Genomic DNA, 18,295 nt, shown 5'->3' on the forward strand with positions numbered 1-18,295 from the left:
TTAAGAATGAAAACAAAACCATATTATTGTGCATGTCATTTTATGGAGTTTATGCCATGGTACAGAGAAGAGTATGAAATTCAAAATATTTGTGATTACTAAATGAGTACTAAATTACAGCTCATTGAGTCTAAACGGTCTGTATTGGTTTATTATTGTCATGTGCACCAAGATACAATGAAAAACTTCAGTGTTTCCAGTCAAATCAGACCATGCATGGGTACAATTATGTCATACACAAGTACAGGTAATGAAAAGTAAGATAAAAATACCATGCTATAGCATTATAGCATTGCAGTTACAGAGAAAGTGCAAATTTTAAAAAGTGCAAGGTCTGGCAATGATGTAGTTTGGGAAATCAGGACTGCACCTTAGCTTATGGGAGGATTGTACAGTAGTCTGATAACTGTAGGGAAGAAATTGTTCTTGAATCTGGTAGTATGTGCTTTTAAGCTTTGTATCTTCTGGGAGAGGAGAGTAGAGGAATGACCAGGATGAAAATGGTCTTTGATTATGTTATTTGCTTTTCCTAGGCTGAGTGGTATAGATGTGCAGGAGCCTAGTTTTTGTGATTAACTTGGTTACATCTAAAACACTGCAATTTCTTGTTGTCTTGGGCAGAGCTGTTATCGAACAAAGGTGTTGTTCCCGATGTTGGGGGAGTCCAGAACCAGGGGCCACAGTTTAAGAATAAGGGGTAAGCCATTTAGAACGGAAATGAGGAAACACTTTTTCACACAGAGAGTTGTATGTCTGTGGAATTCTCTTCCTCAGAGGACGGTGGAGGCCGGTTCTATGGAAATTTCAAGAGAGAGCTCGATAGGGCTCTTAAAGATAGCTGAGTCAGGGGATATGGGGAGAAGGCAGGAACGGGGTACTGACTGGGGATGATCAGCCATGCTCCTGCACCTATTGTCTATTGTTGTAAATCCCGAAAGGATGCTCCCGATGGTACATCTGTAGATGCTGCTGAGAGTCATTGGAGGCATGCTGAACTTCGAGTCAAGAGTGTTTTATTGTCAGATACGTCCAGAAACGGTCTACTGAGGAAGTAGAGGCATTGGTGTGCGTACTTGGCCATAGCTTCAATACAGTTGGTCCAGGACAAATTGTTGATGATACATATACCTCGGAACTTGAAGAACACTGATGCTGAATGGGGCATATATACCACCTTGTTTTCTGAAGTCAATGACTAGCTCCTATGCATCACTGAGATTAAGGGAAAAGTTATCTTGACACGATGGTTACTAAAGGGCCTGTCCCACTTGGCGATTTTTTTCGGCAACTGCCGGCATCATTGACTAACGTATCAGGTCACCAAAAAATTTGCGGCATGACGCAGCGTGATAACGTATTGACACGTGGTGTTTTTTCAAGTGTCGACACATTTTTTAGTCGCCGCTGGATTTTGAAATGTACAAAATCTTTTGGCGACACTGATATGGTGCCGGCAGTCGCCAAAAAAATCGCCAAGTGGGACAGGCCCTTAAGCTTCCTGTACTCCGGCTCGTCATTATTTTTGAGATCGGGCCCACTACAGCGGTGTCATCTGCATTCTTTTGAATCATTTACGGGTAAATAGGCTTGAGGCACTATAGCGGTGCTCCGGATCTTATTTGTGCTTGCCCACCGAGAAACAGCTGTCACTGTAGATGCAAATCTGCTCATTTTAAGTAAAATCCTCTACATCGTGTATTGCAGCCTTTTGATTCTATTTCTGTAATTAATTCTCTAAATTCTCCATTGCTTTTGCAATTTACACCTTTCTGTATCATGCTGCAACACTAATGTACATTAAATTAGTGAGAATCAACATTGAAGAATTGGTGATACCTGTACTATCAAGATCTTAAAAAAGAATCAGGAAGTGATATTTGGATAATGTTCAGCCTATGACAATTATTTAAGAAAGAAAAAACAAGCTGTTTTGATTTTTTTTTGTGCACTAAATATTTCCTGCCAGTTCATATTAGCCTTTGGGCATTTTTATTACACCTGGCCAAGGTCTTTTGGATCTAAATTCATGCAGCTGTATGTGCGAATATTCAACTCACGAATATGGTGAAATTGAAATGATGATGTGATGTGAAAATTTTAAAAACGTTACACTCAACTCAACCTGCAGGCTTCCATTGTTTTAGCAGCATCCTCCCAATTAATTGTTCATCTATCATTGCCCTTTTTAAACCCCTTAAAACCTATGGACACTTTCTCCAAAATGTTCTTCTTATTTTTTGGTTTAGTTTAATTTTGAGATACTACTTTTATCCTAAACACAAGGGACAATTTACAGAGGCCAGTTAAACTACAAACCTGCACTTGTTTGGAATGTGGGAGGAAACCGGAGCAGCCGGAGGAATCCCATGAGGTCATAGAGAGAACGTACCATCTCCATACAGACAGCACCTGTAGTCGGGAGCGAACCCGGGTCTCTGACACCAAAACTACCGGTGCCACCCTATTGACAAATCCTGCACTTGCTCAGCTAAACTCCTAATGTTTAGATTCAGCATTACCCCTTCTCAACTAGGGCTATCTATGTGTGGGCTTTAAAAGCTCTGCTGGATATCTATATACATACTAGACCAAGTGCAGACCCGTCGGGTCTGTTCCCCCAACGTGCAGTTGAGGGGGTGGGGGGGGCATTGGGCGTCACACATATTAACCACCCCCACACACACACTAACTACCCCCCGCACACACGCTAACTACCCCCCTTGTTAATATATTAATATTATTAATTAGCTTTTACCCCATAATCGCCCTATATACTGACGCATAGCCCCCAACTCACAGGCGCGTCTAGAGAGGGAGGGGGGGGCAGAGAGTGAGGGCAGAGAGAGAAGGGAGGGGTGAGAGAGGGAGGGAGAGAGGGTGGAGGGGAGGGAGAGGGAGGGTGGAGGGGAGAGAGGGAGGGGAGAGAGGGAGGGGGGGACAGGGAGAGGGGGACAGGGAGGGGGATGGAGATGGGGACAGGGAGGGGAGGAACGGGGGGGGAGAGAGGGAGAGGTGGGGAGAGAGAGAGGTGGGGGAGAGAGGTGGGGGAGAGAGAGAGGAGGAGGGGGGAGTGAGAGAGAGAGAGGAGGGGAGAGAGGGAGAGGGGGGGTCGCAAGGTTCTTATCAAAGGACTTGCGAGAGGCGTGACTGGCAGCATGTTGGGTTTGCAGCGGGAGGGAGGGGGGAGAGAGAAGGAGGATGGGGTAAGGATGGGGGAGAGAGAGGGAGAGGGCGGACGTGAACTCTGTGAGCAGGTGGGTCGGACGGGTCCGAACTCGGCTGACGTGGAGAGCCTCGTGTCCCTGCGAGCAACGGAGGAATTTCAGGTTTCCCAGAGGGAGTAATGCCCCACGCTGCCGCCATGTTCAAGCCGGTGACCGGCTGTGACCTCCGGTGACCTCCCGATCTGCAGAGCATTTTGAGAATGGGGGGGGGTTGGAGTGTACGGGCAGACGGGCTGTAGTCCAGCAGCGCCTATTGTAGCGGTTCTGACAACAGCCGGCGTTCTGCTCTGTCTGCGGGGAGAGGGCGAGTGGGGGTGAAGAGAGGGAGAGGAAGGAGAGGATGGGGGAGAGAGGAAGGAGAGGATGGGGGAGAGAGGTGTAGGGGGGGGTTGGAGTGGGCGTGCATGAGTCGAGCCGCTCCCCCCCTCCCTCTCCCCCTCTCCCTTCTCTCTCTGCCTTCACTCTCTACCCCCCCCCCCCCCTCTCTAGACGCGCCTGCGAGTTGGTGGCTATGCGTTGGTATATGGTATATAGTGCGATTATGGGGTAAAAGGAGCTAATTAATAATATTAATATATTAACAAGGGGGGTAGTTAGCGTGTGTGTGGGGGGGTAGTTAGTGTGTGTGTGGAGGTGGTTAATGTGTGTGTGATGCCCAATGCCCCCCCCCCCCCCTCAACTGCAAGTTGGGGGAACAGACCCAACGGGTCTGCACTTGGTCTAGTATGTATATAGATATCCAGCAGAGCTTTTAAAGCCCACACATAGATAGCCCTAGTTGAGAAGGGGTAATGCTGAATCTAAACATTAGGAGTTTAACTGAGCAAGTGCAGGATTTGTCAATAGGGTGCCGTTATGGTCGCTGGCCAGCAGGATACTCCGGAGCCGAGCGAGGATGTGGATGGGCGTGGACCCCAAGCAGCAGCCGTTATGGTCGCTGGCCAGCAAGAGAGAGACAGAGAGGGCAGAGACAGAGAGGGCAGAGACAGAGAGACTGCTGGCGGGTGTTGTCCCCGGTCACGGCACCAGCGGCTGTGAAAAATGGCGGCGTCTGTGGAGGCAGAGGCGGGAGTCAGCAGCCGTTATGGTCGCTGGCCAGCAGGAGGCGACAAAATGTGTGAGTGGGGGTGGGGGGGTAGGATTATATTTTAAAATGGGTACATAAAAAGAAAACATGTTTTGAGGATCGCAAAATCGGATGTAAAAGTGAATGAGCTAGCGACATGGAAAAAATGACGGTGTTTAATGACGGAGTGCTGGCGTAACAGTGAATCAAAGGCCGAATCTGGCACCCTTAAATACACCCAGCCAGAAACACACACACACACACACACACACACACACACACACACACACACACACACACACACACACACACACACACACACACACACACACACACACACACACACACACACACACACACACAGCCACACACAGCCACAGAGTTTTAATATATAATAGATAACTAAAAGTTTCATTTTGTATGTATGTTCCTGAAAATACAGCCTAAACGGTGCACGATAGCGCAACAATTTTTGGGGCGCCTTACTCACCATTCGTCTGCTGTGTGCAGTATCAAGTTTTGTTATATTTTAAAAAGTAATTCACTGTATAAACTTTAATGAACTTTATACTGTGAACGGGACAAGTTTCAATGTGGCAGTCGCGCCTGCGCCGTGCTCTTCCTCTTGCCGGGCCGTCAGCTGTGCCTGCACAGTTGGGGGAGGGTTGCCGGGCCCGGCGGCGTGCCCAGGAGGAATGAAGAGTCGGAATTTGAAATAGCGGACTGTCTCGAGAATCTCTGGCGTCACAACGTGGACCCAACGGGTTCACTGGTCGTCCAGTGCATAACTAAAAGTCTCATCTTGTATGTATGTATGCATGTATGTTCCCGAAATATAGCCAAAATGGTACATGATCGCGCAACAATTTTAGGGGTGCCTTACCATTCACCTGTGGTGTGCAGTATCTAGTTTCGTTATATTTTAAAAAGTAAATCACTTTATAAACTTTAATGAACTTTATTCTGTGAATGGAACAAGTTTCAATATGGCAGTCGCGCCTGCGCAGTGCGCTCCCACTGGCCGGGTCCATCATCCGCGCCTGCGCAGTTGGCGGAGGGTTACCGGGCCCGGCGGTGGCTGGCACAGAAGGAATGAAGAGACGGAATTTGAAATAACTGAACATCTCGAGGATCTCTGGCGTCACAACGGGGACCCAACTGGTCCACGGGTCGTCTAATGCATAATAAATTTCACACCCTCCGTGCATTTTCACAATAAATAGATTCCATTTAGTATTCAAATCACCAATTATTTACCAATTACTTTTGCACTTCTCTGTGATTTGCTCTACTATCTCCTGCTGACTGTTCTGCTCCTGCTATAGTGTAAATCAGAAAAGTTATTCCCTTTTCATTACTAAGGTTCAATCATACAGCCTTGTGTGGAATCTTCAAGGATGTGCTCCCTCATATTCATAGTAATAAACTGTTTGTTGCATAATGCATCAAACAGTTCCTTGTCCTGAAGCAGTGACTTGCCTGTTCTGTTCATCGGTGATCCACATCTCCCCGATTACAGCAATATCACAATTTCCATATGTTAATCCTTGCCTTTGGTTCATTAGCCCTATTTGTAAAATACTTTGCATTAAAATAGATATACTCCAGCCTTACATTCCTTCCAGATGCATGAAAATGTAGTTTTCCTTTGTCCACTATATATCTGATTTCCCCAGCTGACTGGACTGACTTAGTTTTACTTCTTTATTTGTCTGTTCCTTATGGTACCTCTACTTTCACATTGTCCCTCATCTTATCCTTGGATAGCTCAAAGGAACCCTGGATGCCAAAGGGTTGGGAGGAAAAAAAAGGAAATTTATGACATGTTGGGAGAATTGAAAACAGGTGAAGAAGCTCTACAGCAGTAAAATAGTGAGGTACTAAAAATGTAATTCAGTGATTGAAAAGGGGATGCAATATAAGTAAGTTTAAGGAAAACCCCCAAAGCAATTTATATTAAGGGTGAGAGTATAACCAGGTACCCATTTGAACTCAAGGTGGCAATCTATGCATGGAGCCAGAGAATGTGAGTAGTCCTAAATAAATCTGTTTCAACTGTGTTCATGGACAAGAATGGACATTGCAATGGAAACTACTAACTGACCTGGTGTCACCATAATGGGCCTGTCCCACTTAGGTGATTTTTCAGGCTACTGCCGGTGACTGTCAAGTTACTGGCAGTCACCTGAAATAACGGCAACTGAAACTGCGACTGTCAGAGTGGAACACACACACACGAACGCGCACACACGCACCGGCTACAACCTACGAGAACCTTCTACCTCCTGGCAACCCACTAGGACCTCCTGGCGACCCACCTACCACACAACAATTCTTGCTACTCTCCATAGCGGCCTCATTCTAGTCGGCGCTAATTTTTTAACATGTTGAAAGATTTGCGGCGACCATAATGAGGCCACGACTAGTTCCCAGAATGTGGGAACACCTCATGACCATGAAGGCGACTCCCCGCAACCATCCGCGAACATGTGGCGACTGCATAGTCTCCTGCAGTCGCCTAAAAAGTTTCCTCAGTGGGACAGGCCCATTACACTTTAGCTTTTTGACTGGAATATAATCGCACCACCACTTAGTTACTTATGATGGGTAAAATTCTCTAAAATGCTTAGATGCCATTTTTTTGACACAGCAAGTTAACATGTATGTTTGGATGCTAGTTTTCGCATTCTCAACAGTTTGGCTGATTTTTTTTTTTTTTTAGTGTACAGTCCATGTAAAAGTCTTTTATGTGAGACATGGCCCAGAAAAGTAGCAACATTGCGAAGCAAATCTGTTATTTAACAAAACAATAAACTTCCTAATTCTGTGTCACCTTGCTCTGGCTTCTTGTCTAAAACTTATCATTTTCAACCATTTCCAACAACTTTAGATTAAAGTAATTTTCCATTTACTGCATGTTGCCTTTAAACAAGACATCTTTCAGTTTCTGTAGTGTGATGATTGTTCAATGTGCCATATGGTTCTGGCCCAATCACTGAAGACTATTATTATTTTATGCTCATATCCCATCAGTTCACTGGCAGATGGGTTGAATAAGTGATCAAGGCTAGCAGGGAAAAGGTGCCAAAAGGGTGTCAGTGGTGGAACTCGGTGGAAAGGAACAGGCGGTGATGAAAAAAAGGGAAGGACCAAGGCGACTGGTGATGGGAGATTGTGGGAGAAATAGGTGCGCAATGGGTGTGGGAAAGGAGAAACAGTTTGACAAATATCACCTGTCGGCCATTCTCTCCAAAGATGCTGCCTGGCCCACTGATTTCCTCCAGCAATTAATTGCTCAAGAATCCAGCATCTGTAGATTCTTGCAATACGACGTTATATGACTACCTTATTCAACAGGTTCTCAGTACATCCATGTGTTTAGGGGATACCACAGAGGTAAGATGTCGCCTGAGAGACTGGGGAGCCATATGTGAGAAATATAAATGCATTAATCACCTTCATGTTCTGTTTTGCCATTGTGTGCATTCTGGATCAGTTTCATATTACTCTTGCTCCTTTGCAGACCAAATTGACAACACATGAGGCTAAGGATATGCCATTAGTATGCTGGCAGATCCATGTTATGAAGACATGTTCATGACACAGATAAACTTATTTGAAAGCCATGCATGAAGCTTACAGATGTGGACGTTCTTTCGAGGGACTTTTACTTTTATTTCATCTGACATCAGTCCTCTTGCTAGAATTGAACATTTCCACACTCTCCATTATTATGTAGAATCATAGACATCCCATGCACAAAGCGTGGCTAATTAATGAAGTATGCATTCCTTCGGTTCTGGATTTTAGTTCTACTGAGCTGAGAAGAACATAGGGAACTTGCATCTCTCTATATAGGTTCTGAACAATAGATTCATCACTGAATTGCATTCCTTTTGCATGAGTTACAATAGCTTATGAGAAAGTGATGAAGAGCATAGAAAGTAAGGGCCAGGTGCTGTTTAAATTTACATGTGCTTGGTGAGATAATTTGAAGTATCACAGCAAGGCATAGGAAATGGGAAGGTTTCCTGGGTACTTAAAGCACAATGTGTAGTTCAATCAGCAAATATGCTCTCTATATCTGGCTTGATTAGATCATTGACTTTCTTCTGACTTTACAACCAAGATCTGGCACGACTCTGTTACCTCCTAACTTGGCTTTAATTTCTGCACAATATCTTTAAATATGGCATTTTCTGAAATTATTGCTGAATGTAACTAGGAATGGAGTATGCCCCTTTTGCCCCTTGTTACACCCAGTAATAATTTCAGCATAAGACAGTGCTAGAGTAGCTTAGCAAGTCAGGCAGCATCTAAGGAGAACATGGATAAGTGACTTTGGGCTGAGATCCTTCCGACTGAATGCAAGGGGGGGGGGGGTTAGAAAGTTGGAAGTCAGGAAGGCAGGACAAAATTTGGCAGGTAATTGGCTGACACAGGTTTGGAAGGTTATTTGATATTTGATGACAGTTATTTGGACAAAGGCGAGACAAAAAGACAGAAGGTTTGAAAAGATGTGAAATGTGAAGCTAGAGGAAGGGATATAGGTGAGACGGAGAGGTGAGAAATAGGTGTGAGTCCTAGTAGAGCACAGGGGAAGGGAGATAGGGAGGGCTACGTAGTAAAACGGGAGAATAAAATGTTCAAGCAAATGGGTTGTAAGTGAGATATGAGATGTTGTTCCTTCAGTTTGTGTGTGGTCTCACTCCGGCAATGGAGAAGGCCCAGGACAGAAAGGTCAGTATGGGAAAGCGAAGAGGAATTAAAATGGATAGCAATCGGGATAACCAGCTGACCTTGGCGGACCAGGCGAAATAGTGGTCGCGTCTACAGTTGGTCTCCTCGATGTACCTGAGGCCACATTGTGAACTCCAGATGCAGTAGATAAGTTTAGATGAGGTGCATGTGAACCTCTGTCCCACAAAGGACTGCTGATGTCCCTGGATTGAGATGAGGGGGAGATCTAGGATATTTTGTAAACTAGCATCTGCAGTATCATGTTTCTAATAATTTTGGGAAATGCCTTATTTCCAAACATTGTGCAGAAATTGGATGATTAATGCCAGGTAGTCATTGAATTTCATTGTAGTCATTGGATTGTGTGCTTCCCATGTTCTGTGCTGATCAGTTCTAATTTCCATGTGCTTACGAGATAGATAGATAGATAGATAGATAGATAGATAGATAGATAGACAGACAGACAGACAGACAGACAGACAGACAGACAGACAGACAGACAGACAGACAGACAGACAGACAGACAGATAGATAGATAGATAGATAGATAGATACTTTATTAATCCCCTCGGAGAAATCCAGATGTCCAGTAGCCAACACAGTCAGACGTAAAGCAGACAATACATATAATACGGACAATACATAGCTATAAATACTTTAAAATAACCCAATAAATAATTATTAAAAGTGCAAAGCATCCCCATACAGCTTAACGGTCAGTATTATAAAATCTAATGGCTGGAGGCGTGAAGGATCTCCTGAACCGCTCTGTTTTACGGCGCAGGCAGAGGAGCCGGTTGTTGTTCCGTGTGCTCCTCTGACCCTCCAGAGTTTCATGGACGGGGTGCCCGGAGTTGTTGAGGATGACCTGCATCTTACTCCTCATACACCTCTCAAGCACATCCACCACAGAGTCCACTCTCCCCCCCAACACTGAGCTAGCTCTTTTCACCAGTTTGTCCAGTTTGTTCTTGGTGTTTTTATCAGTGATATTGTTACCCCAGCAGACAACAGCGAGGAAGATGACACTTGCAAATACATTATGGTAAAACAAGTACAGCATTTCATTGGACACATTGAAGGATCTGAGCCTTCTGAGGAAAAAGAGACTGCTCTGTCCTTTTTTGTCGAGGGCATCGTTGTTGACAGACCAGTCCAGTTTGTTAACAAGGTGCACTCCCAGATATTTGTATGTCTGCACCACCTCAATGTCCACCCCTGCAGTGTTAACCGGCTGAAGGGGGAGCTTGGACCTGCCAAGGTTAACAACCATCTCTTTAGTCTTGGTTGTATTCAGGATGAGACAGTTCTCTTTACTCCAAACACAGAAAGCACTGGTCAAGTCCCTGTATTCCTCCTCATGTCCGTTCCTTACACATGCCACAATCGCTGTGTCGTCAGAATATTTATGAATGTGGCATGTGTCAGACTTATATTTAAAGTTTGCAGTGCACAGGGTGAAGAGAAACAGGCCAAAACTGTTCCCTGTGGGGCTCCAACATTGCACGCCACTGTCCCGGAAACACAGTCCCCCAGCTTAACAAACTGTGGTCGTCCCGTCAGGTAGTTGTGTATCCAGGTGGAAAAGGTGCAATCCACCCCCATCTTCTCAAGCTTGTCTTTCAAAATCAAGGGTTGGATGGTGTTGAACGGAATTGAAAAGTTGAAAAACATAATCCTCATGTAGCCACCTGGTTTGTCCAAAAAGGAGTAGTCCGGTGCAACATGTAGAGGACTGCGTCATCCACACCAATATTGTCCTGGTACGCAAACTGTAGCGGGTCGAGTGCGTGCTGGACTTGTGGTCTCAGGAGACGAAGAAGTAGTCGCTCCATTGTCTTCTTGATATGAGATGTAAGGGCCTGTAGTCGTTGATCTCGGTCGGCCGCCCTGCTTTGGGAACCGGCACGAGACATGATGTTTTCCACAGACCTGGTACCCTCCCAGACTGAAGACTCAGGTTGAAAATGGTCTGGAGAGGCTCCGCACAGGCTTTCAGTAGCCTGGGACATACACCATCAGGGCAAGCTGCTTTACCAGGGCGCAGCGTCCTCAGCTCAGCTCTCTCCTCGTCCGCCGTGAAGAACAGTTGAGGAGATGCTGGCATAGGAGGTGCTGCAGCTGTGGTGTTGGGGGGGGCTGCCTCGTGGAGGTTATGGTGGGGGAGAGACTGCACCTGCAGAGGTGGGACGGGACACCAGATCAAACCTGTTATAAAACATTGGCCTTGTCCACGTCTCCTGACGGCTGGCTTCTCTTCTCCTTGAAGCCAGTGATGAAGACCATCTCCACACCATTCCTCTCCACACCTCTTTGATGCAGTTGTGCTGCAGTTTCCTCTCCAGCTTCCTTTTATAGTCCACTTTTGCCGGCGTCAAGCTCTTTTTCAGGTCATGCTGCATCCTCTTGATCTTTTCACGGTTACCAACCTTGAAAGCCTCCTTTGCTTAATATATTGTGGCCTGAAAAGTCACCTATCCATGTTCTCCAGAAATGCTACCTGATTTGCTGAGTTACTCCACAAATTTGTGTTGTTTAATATGGTTGTACATTTTTTTGGAAACACAAAACGCAAAAGTCAAAATTAATTAGCAAAATTGAGTTGAAATCCAACCTGATCAATTGACTTCTGCTTTTCTCATGGAATTCCAATTAGGAACTAAAGCTGCGATGAAATGATCTTGACAAATATCACAGTAAATTAGAGATAATTACATTGAAAATGCACACTCTGCTTACTCTTTGATCTGAGGTAGGTAATCACCAGTATTAGAATTTATATTCACATCATTCAAGGAGATTTGAAAACATCATTGATGTGGACAATAATCAAAAATAATTGTATTATTTTAAGATCAATCAAGCTACCAACATTAATTTGAAACAGTCAAGTATGAAGCTAAAGTTGAAATATAGTGGCGTTGGATAAATGACAAATTTATTTCAAGACAATCTTTTAAACTAAAACTGAGATTCACTGAGTAAAAACAGAAACCATTGGAGATACTCAGCAGAGGGGCATCACCTGTGTGGAAATGAGCAGTTAATGTTTCAGGTCAATAACTGGAGAAGTAAAAGAAAAGCTGACTAGCACAAATAGTGAGATGGCGAGATTAATGATGCCATCTCACAATGGCGAGACTAAATGTAAAGTCTGTGATAGGCTGGAGACCAAGATTATCAAGATGACTCCATTGATTTTGATCACACTTAATGAATCATAATGGAGGATAAAATAAACGATATGAAAAGAGCATTGGAGAGAAAGAAACAAATAACATGCTTGAACTGAAATGCAAAACACAATTTGCTGAAAATCTGAAATAAAAGGGAATGCTGGAAATTCTCATCATATTGGTAAATCTCTGGAGTAAAACTGAGTTACAGGTGGATAATCTTTCTTCTGAATGGGCCAGTTCCGTTCCAAACAGAAAAACTGGTTATCTGAAATTGTTAAATTCATTTGAGTCCCAAGGTGTGCTGAGATGGATAATGGGGTACTGTTCCTTAAGTTTACATTGAGTTTTGTTGAAACAAATACTTTTTTTTTAATGTTTCTGATGTCTGTAGCCTTTTGTTTCACAATGACAGAGATGTGTTTGTTGGATCATTGGGCAACATTTCTTATTGGCTATTATAGAGTGAACTCAGTAGATTCATAGTTCCCTGAAACTAGCAATACAGGTAGATTGGGTGATGAAAAAGGTAGTGGTTGCACCAGAGAAAATACACAGGAGCTTCACATAGATGTTGCCTGGTTGGATGGGCTTTCACTATTTCACTAAAAAATCATTTTTACACAATGGTTGATATCTGGACTGTGCTGCCAAAGGATGTGCTGAATCAGTTCGCAATGACTATTTGAAGCATTTAGACAGGCACTTGAATAGGCAAGCCATAGTAGAATATGGACCAAATGCAGACAAAGGGGATTAATGTGGATGGGCAAAAAAGTTGGCATGGACATGGTAGTTCAGAAAGCCTGTTTCTGTGTGGATATAGTTCCATGACTGAGTGTAGCTAGAGTAAATGTTAGTCCCTTTAAAGCATGAGACAAGGGAATTCCTAATGCAAACTGTGGAAATAACAGATACGCTAATTAATTATTTTAGATTGATCTTCTAAGTAGATGACACTAAAGTCATACTCATAATTAACAGATCAAGAGGCTTTAGAAAGGGAGGAAGTTCAAACAATCTTTTTTACCAGACTGAAAATACTCAGCAAACTAATGGGCTAAAGACCACAAAATCCACCCCCCCCCCCGGATCTCTCCAGGATTCAGAGAATGTTACTAGACTACACAAATGTAGGTAGTTCTGCTGCAAAGCATTATTTGTGTTCCCAAGAAACATCACATTATGGGAAATTGCATGATAAAAACAATTGTGCCAAAGATTGTGTAGAAAAGAAATCGGGGCCAGAGTTCCAGACACACAATAACAGTTATTTTTCCAGCAGTATTTTTTTTAAACAAAAATCTTTTTAGTAATAATACATTTAGTTTTGTTACTGCAAGCTAAAAATACTATAGTCTGCATATTACATTGATAGAGTATCATTGCCCAAGTAGCAATAGAAGTGATTGCTTGCCAATTTCAATTGCTACCTCGAAAGAAAATGGAGGAACTGTGTTCTTATAACACAATGGTGTCTGATTACTTCGGGGAGGTTATATGGAAATATTTTCAGACAGTTTTTTTCCTATGACAGGTTTTTTTATGCTTGTCAATTTCCAAAGAAACTTTTAAGTGGCTTTCTAGTTCTTGATCAAAATTGCTTCACAACCAATTTACCCCATGAAATAAATTGTGTGTTTCCTAATTCATCAGGAATTGGTGGCATTGTATCCAACTAGCATTACGGAACCACATTAAAGCAGAGCCATCAATATCACAATTGAAATACCACAAGGGATTCAAGGAGAGCTATCTGACTGGATAGAAAATTAGCTTCATGGAAGGAAGTAGGTGGAAGGGTGTTGGTGGTTGTTTTCCAGACTGGAGGCCTGTGACTAGAGTGCCTCGGCTCAGGACTGGGATCATTGTTGGTTGTCATCTATATCAATGATTTGGATGAGAACTTGATTAGTATGGCATGATTAGTATGTTTGCAGATGACAGTAAAGTGGGTGGCAGTGTAGATAGCAAAGATGGGTGTCAAAGATTGCAGCAGGATTTTAATCGGTTGGGTAAGTGGACTGAGGAATGATTAATGTATAGCATAGGTTTAGAGAGATATGGGCCAAACATTGGCAGGTGGGACTAGTGTAGTGGGTTGGCATGGGCAAGTCAGGCCAAAGGGTTTGTTTCCACACTGTATGACCCTGTGACTGAATAAAAGACCATTATTGAAGGAAGGATGAAGCCAGAAACACTGACTGAAAGCCATCTCCATGTCCTTCATTGGGAAAATGCTACAATTCATTATGAGAATGTTGCCCAGACATGAGGGCCTGAGCTATAGATTGAGATTGGGCAGGCTAGGACTTTATTACACAAGTCTGAGAGGTTGATCATATAGAGATGTATAAAATCATATGGGGCAGAGATAAGATAAATGCACAGTCTTTTTTCCCTTGTAGGGCAATCAAGAACTAGAGGGCATAGGTATAAGGTGAGAGGGGAAATATTTAATTGATCTTCAGGGATATTTTTGTTTACACAGCGAGTGGTGTGTCTATGGAACAAGCTGACAGATGAAGTCATTGAGACATGTACAATAACAATATTTAAAAGGTACATGGATAGGATAGGCTTAGAAGCATTTGGGCCAAATGTGGGGAAATGGGACTGGCTTGGATGGAGCATCTTGGCTGCTTTTGTATGAATTGAACTAGAGGGTCTCTTTCCATGCTGTATATCTCAGTGACTAATTCCAGCCTCATCCTTGTCCTCACTCTGGTGATTAACTATTTGATGTGCTGTTTGATTCCAAACATCTTCTGTTTTTTCATTCCAGTAATAACCTATTTCAACCTCACCATTTCTGTAAAATAACCTGAAGCCTACTAAAATCCTAATCCATGCCTATTTTACTTACAGACATTAATATTCTTATCATGTTTCATCCTTTGCCATATTTCTGCTTTAGTGCATCCCAAATTTGGCTGCTCTGTTTTGTCCAATCATTGCACTTTCATAATGACTTGTATTAGATGCTGATCCATTAACTTTAATTTCAAAATGCTCTTATGTTCATTGCCTATCCCTAGTTTCCCTCAAGAAGTTAGTAATAAGCTATTTTGTTGAACTGCTGCAGTCCTAATAATGACTGTATCCCCCTCAGTGCTTTGGAGAGTGACTTCCACTGATGATGGTAAAACACTAATATTTTTACAAGCTAAGATGATGCAAAATTTGAAGGGTTAGTGCTTCTTTAAGGGCCTGTCCCACTTCCTTAAGGACCTGTCCCATTTCGCAGGTGGCGTGCGAAAATTTTGTGAATCCCAAATTCCTGGAGCACCGCGCGCAACCTATGTCACCACGCACCATGTGCGCGTAATGCACGCCATGTGCGCATCACATGTGCGCCGTGTGTCGTGACGCATAAATGATATCGCGTAAATGACGCACAAATGACGCCCAAGTGGGACAGGCCCTTTATGCCTGAAGCCCATTCCATGTTTTATGTGGAGGAACTTTCAGTTGGAGCAGGCTATGCAAATAACAACAGTGCATTTTGAAGGACACATTTTTTTTTTTGTCTAATTGTAGTCCTGTAGGTCTGTGCCCAAGATGGCTGCCGTGAAGAGAGAGTGGTCGCTGGCGCGCTTTGGCTGCCGCTGCTCTCTCTTCACACTGTGTTTTTGATTTTCTGTTTTTGGATTGAATTCTGTTTTTAATTTGTGTCTCTGTGATGTCTTTATCACTTGTTATATTCCGATTATATGTTATTCCGATTACTATGTAAGGTGTCCTTGAGATGTCTGAAAGGCGCCCATTAAATAAAATTTATTATTATTATTACATGGAAAATGTAGGGAGTAGATCCAGCCTATATATCTTATTTTGATCCCACATGGGTGGTCAGGAAGTATGACATATGCCATAGGATATCCAGCCTCTGAATTGTGCTTCTAGTTACAGTTTGCTTCTGTTAAGTTTTCAGTTAATGAATTATTTGTATGTTTACTCCTTCCTTTCACAATGTCCATCTTGCATCAAAACGTGCACAATTCATTCACATGGCCTTTGTATGGCACCTATTTCTATTACTGGTATTATTATTGTCATGAGTACAAAAATACAATGAAAACCTTTACATGCTCTCCAGTCAAGTCTTGCTATAAATGAGTACAATTTGAGCTGCACACAAGTACAGCAGGAGTATAAAATACCAGAGTGCAGAATATAGTTTTGGCATTACAACTACAGTACAGAAAGTGCAATACAACATTATACCATTACAGCTACAGAGAAAGTGCAGATAAAAAAAGCACAATAAGATATGTTCGGAGATCGGGACTGCACTCTTAGCTTATGAAAGGACCAATCATTAGTTTGATAACAATGGGGAAGCAGCTGCTCCTGAATCTAATAATAATATAATAATACATTTTATTTTCGGGTGCCTTTCAAATCTCAAGGTCACCTTACAAAGATTAAACAGAAGAGAAAAAAAACATATAGTCGGAGAAAAAATAAATAATAAGGACATCATCAATACACAAATTAAAGATAGAAATCGCTCCAAAGACACAAAATCAAAAAATAAAAAAAAACACAATGTGAAGAGAGAGCAGCGGCAGCTAAAGCGCGCTAACGTCCACTCTCTCTTCCGACAGCCATCTTGGACACAGATGGTTACCACTGTGGGGGAAGGCACAAAAGTCCAGTCCCCAACCCCAGTTCTCCCAAAAGTCAGGCCTATTAAGACCACCGCTGTTGCCTCAACGGAGGCCCGATGTTCCTGGCCGTTCTAGCCGGGTGGTCTTGCCCCGGTGTCGGGAGAGTCCTCACAGCGGCTGGGCCACCTGGAACGGCCGCTTCCTAGCAGGGGATTGTCGGCTTCCGAAGCCGACAAGGACGCACTGAGTTGGAGCTCCCAGGCTCCCGATGTTAATGTCGGCGCCGCCCGCTCCGCTCTGCAGCCCCGCAGCCCGGAGGTGTTGCTCTCGGCGGTCCAGCTCACCAGAGCTCCAGCGCGTCGATCCAGCGCGGCGACCCAGGCAAGGCATCGCCCGCTCCGCTCTGCGATGGCGCTCCAGCGCTGTGCCGCCACCGAAGCCGAGGTGCTGGGCGGTCCCCACCAGGAAACGGCGCTCCAAGCCCGCTGGTAGGCCACGAGGACGGGTCGACGGGCAGCCCAGAGAAAAAGCTGCCTCACCGACTAGGTAGGGACCTAGAAGTAAGGTTACCTCCTTCCCCACACAATAAGAAGTCAATTTCTCCGAAAAAACGACGAACAAAACTAACTAAAAACAGGAAAAAAAAATGAATTAAACGGACGGCTGCTAGTTAGCAGCCGTTCCCCAAGATGGCTGGTGGTACATACTTTCAAGCTTCTGTATCGCCTGTCTGGCAGGAAAAAAAGCGAATGCCCAGGGTGTATATGGTCCTTGATTATGCTGGCACAGTTGGTATCCAATTGCAATCTATTGTTAGTATTCAGAGTCTTTGTTCCGGAACCTCAATCCTGTACACCACTCTTGAAAGGTAAAATAATTGCAAGAACTGATCATTTGAAATCAAAGCAGTTAATGTTGGAAATACTCAGTGGGCAGGTATTTCCAGCATTTTCTGCTTTTGTCTTGCATACTGTTGAAGGTGTTAATACACAAAATCACAAATTCCCATCCGTGTAAACTTTGTTGGTTTCCTATATATCCTAGATTTTCTAATGTAACAATTAATTGAAGTGGGAGATTTTAAAGTTCCCTCGTTTTTATTTTGCCACCAATTTGTAAAGGTAGCTATGTAAATCTATTCAAGCTGAATTAAATTTTGTAATGCACTTGTTTTTGACTTCCTCATCTCAATATTTTTGAGCTAATTTCATGCTTCAGTTGATAAAATTAGGGGCTAAAAATTCCAGACATCTAGGATAGAAATTTTTGTTATGGTATATTTAGTAGGGTTTTAAATATCTCTCTTGAGGAAATAAAAACTAATAATGGATTACTTCAGAAGACTCAAATAAACTATAATGCTGGCTTTGAGCCTCCTTTTATGAATAAGGACATAGCTCGACATAGATTACAAGACCTACACCAAACCCAAACCAATTAGCAGACGAGGGCATTCGATCCAATTTGTGATCCCAG

At 43.4% G+C, this 18,295-nt stretch overlaps 1 protein-coding gene across 6 annotated transcripts in view; it reads left to right on the forward strand.

The window, feature by feature from the left end:
• The window catches only part of LOC116988564 (adhesion G protein-coupled receptor B2-like), a 514,190-nt gene that overhangs the window by 80,687 nt on the left and 415,208 nt on the right, over window positions 1-18,295 (forward strand). The gene's annotated exons all lie outside the window — the stretch shown is intronic.

Source organism: Amblyraja radiata, chromosome 27, assembly GCF_010909765.2.
Source record: "Amblyraja radiata isolate CabotCenter1 chromosome 27, sAmbRad1.1.pri, whole genome shotgun sequence".
NCBI classification, from domain to species: Eukaryota; Metazoa; Chordata; class Chondrichthyes; order Rajiformes; family Rajidae; genus Amblyraja; species Amblyraja radiata.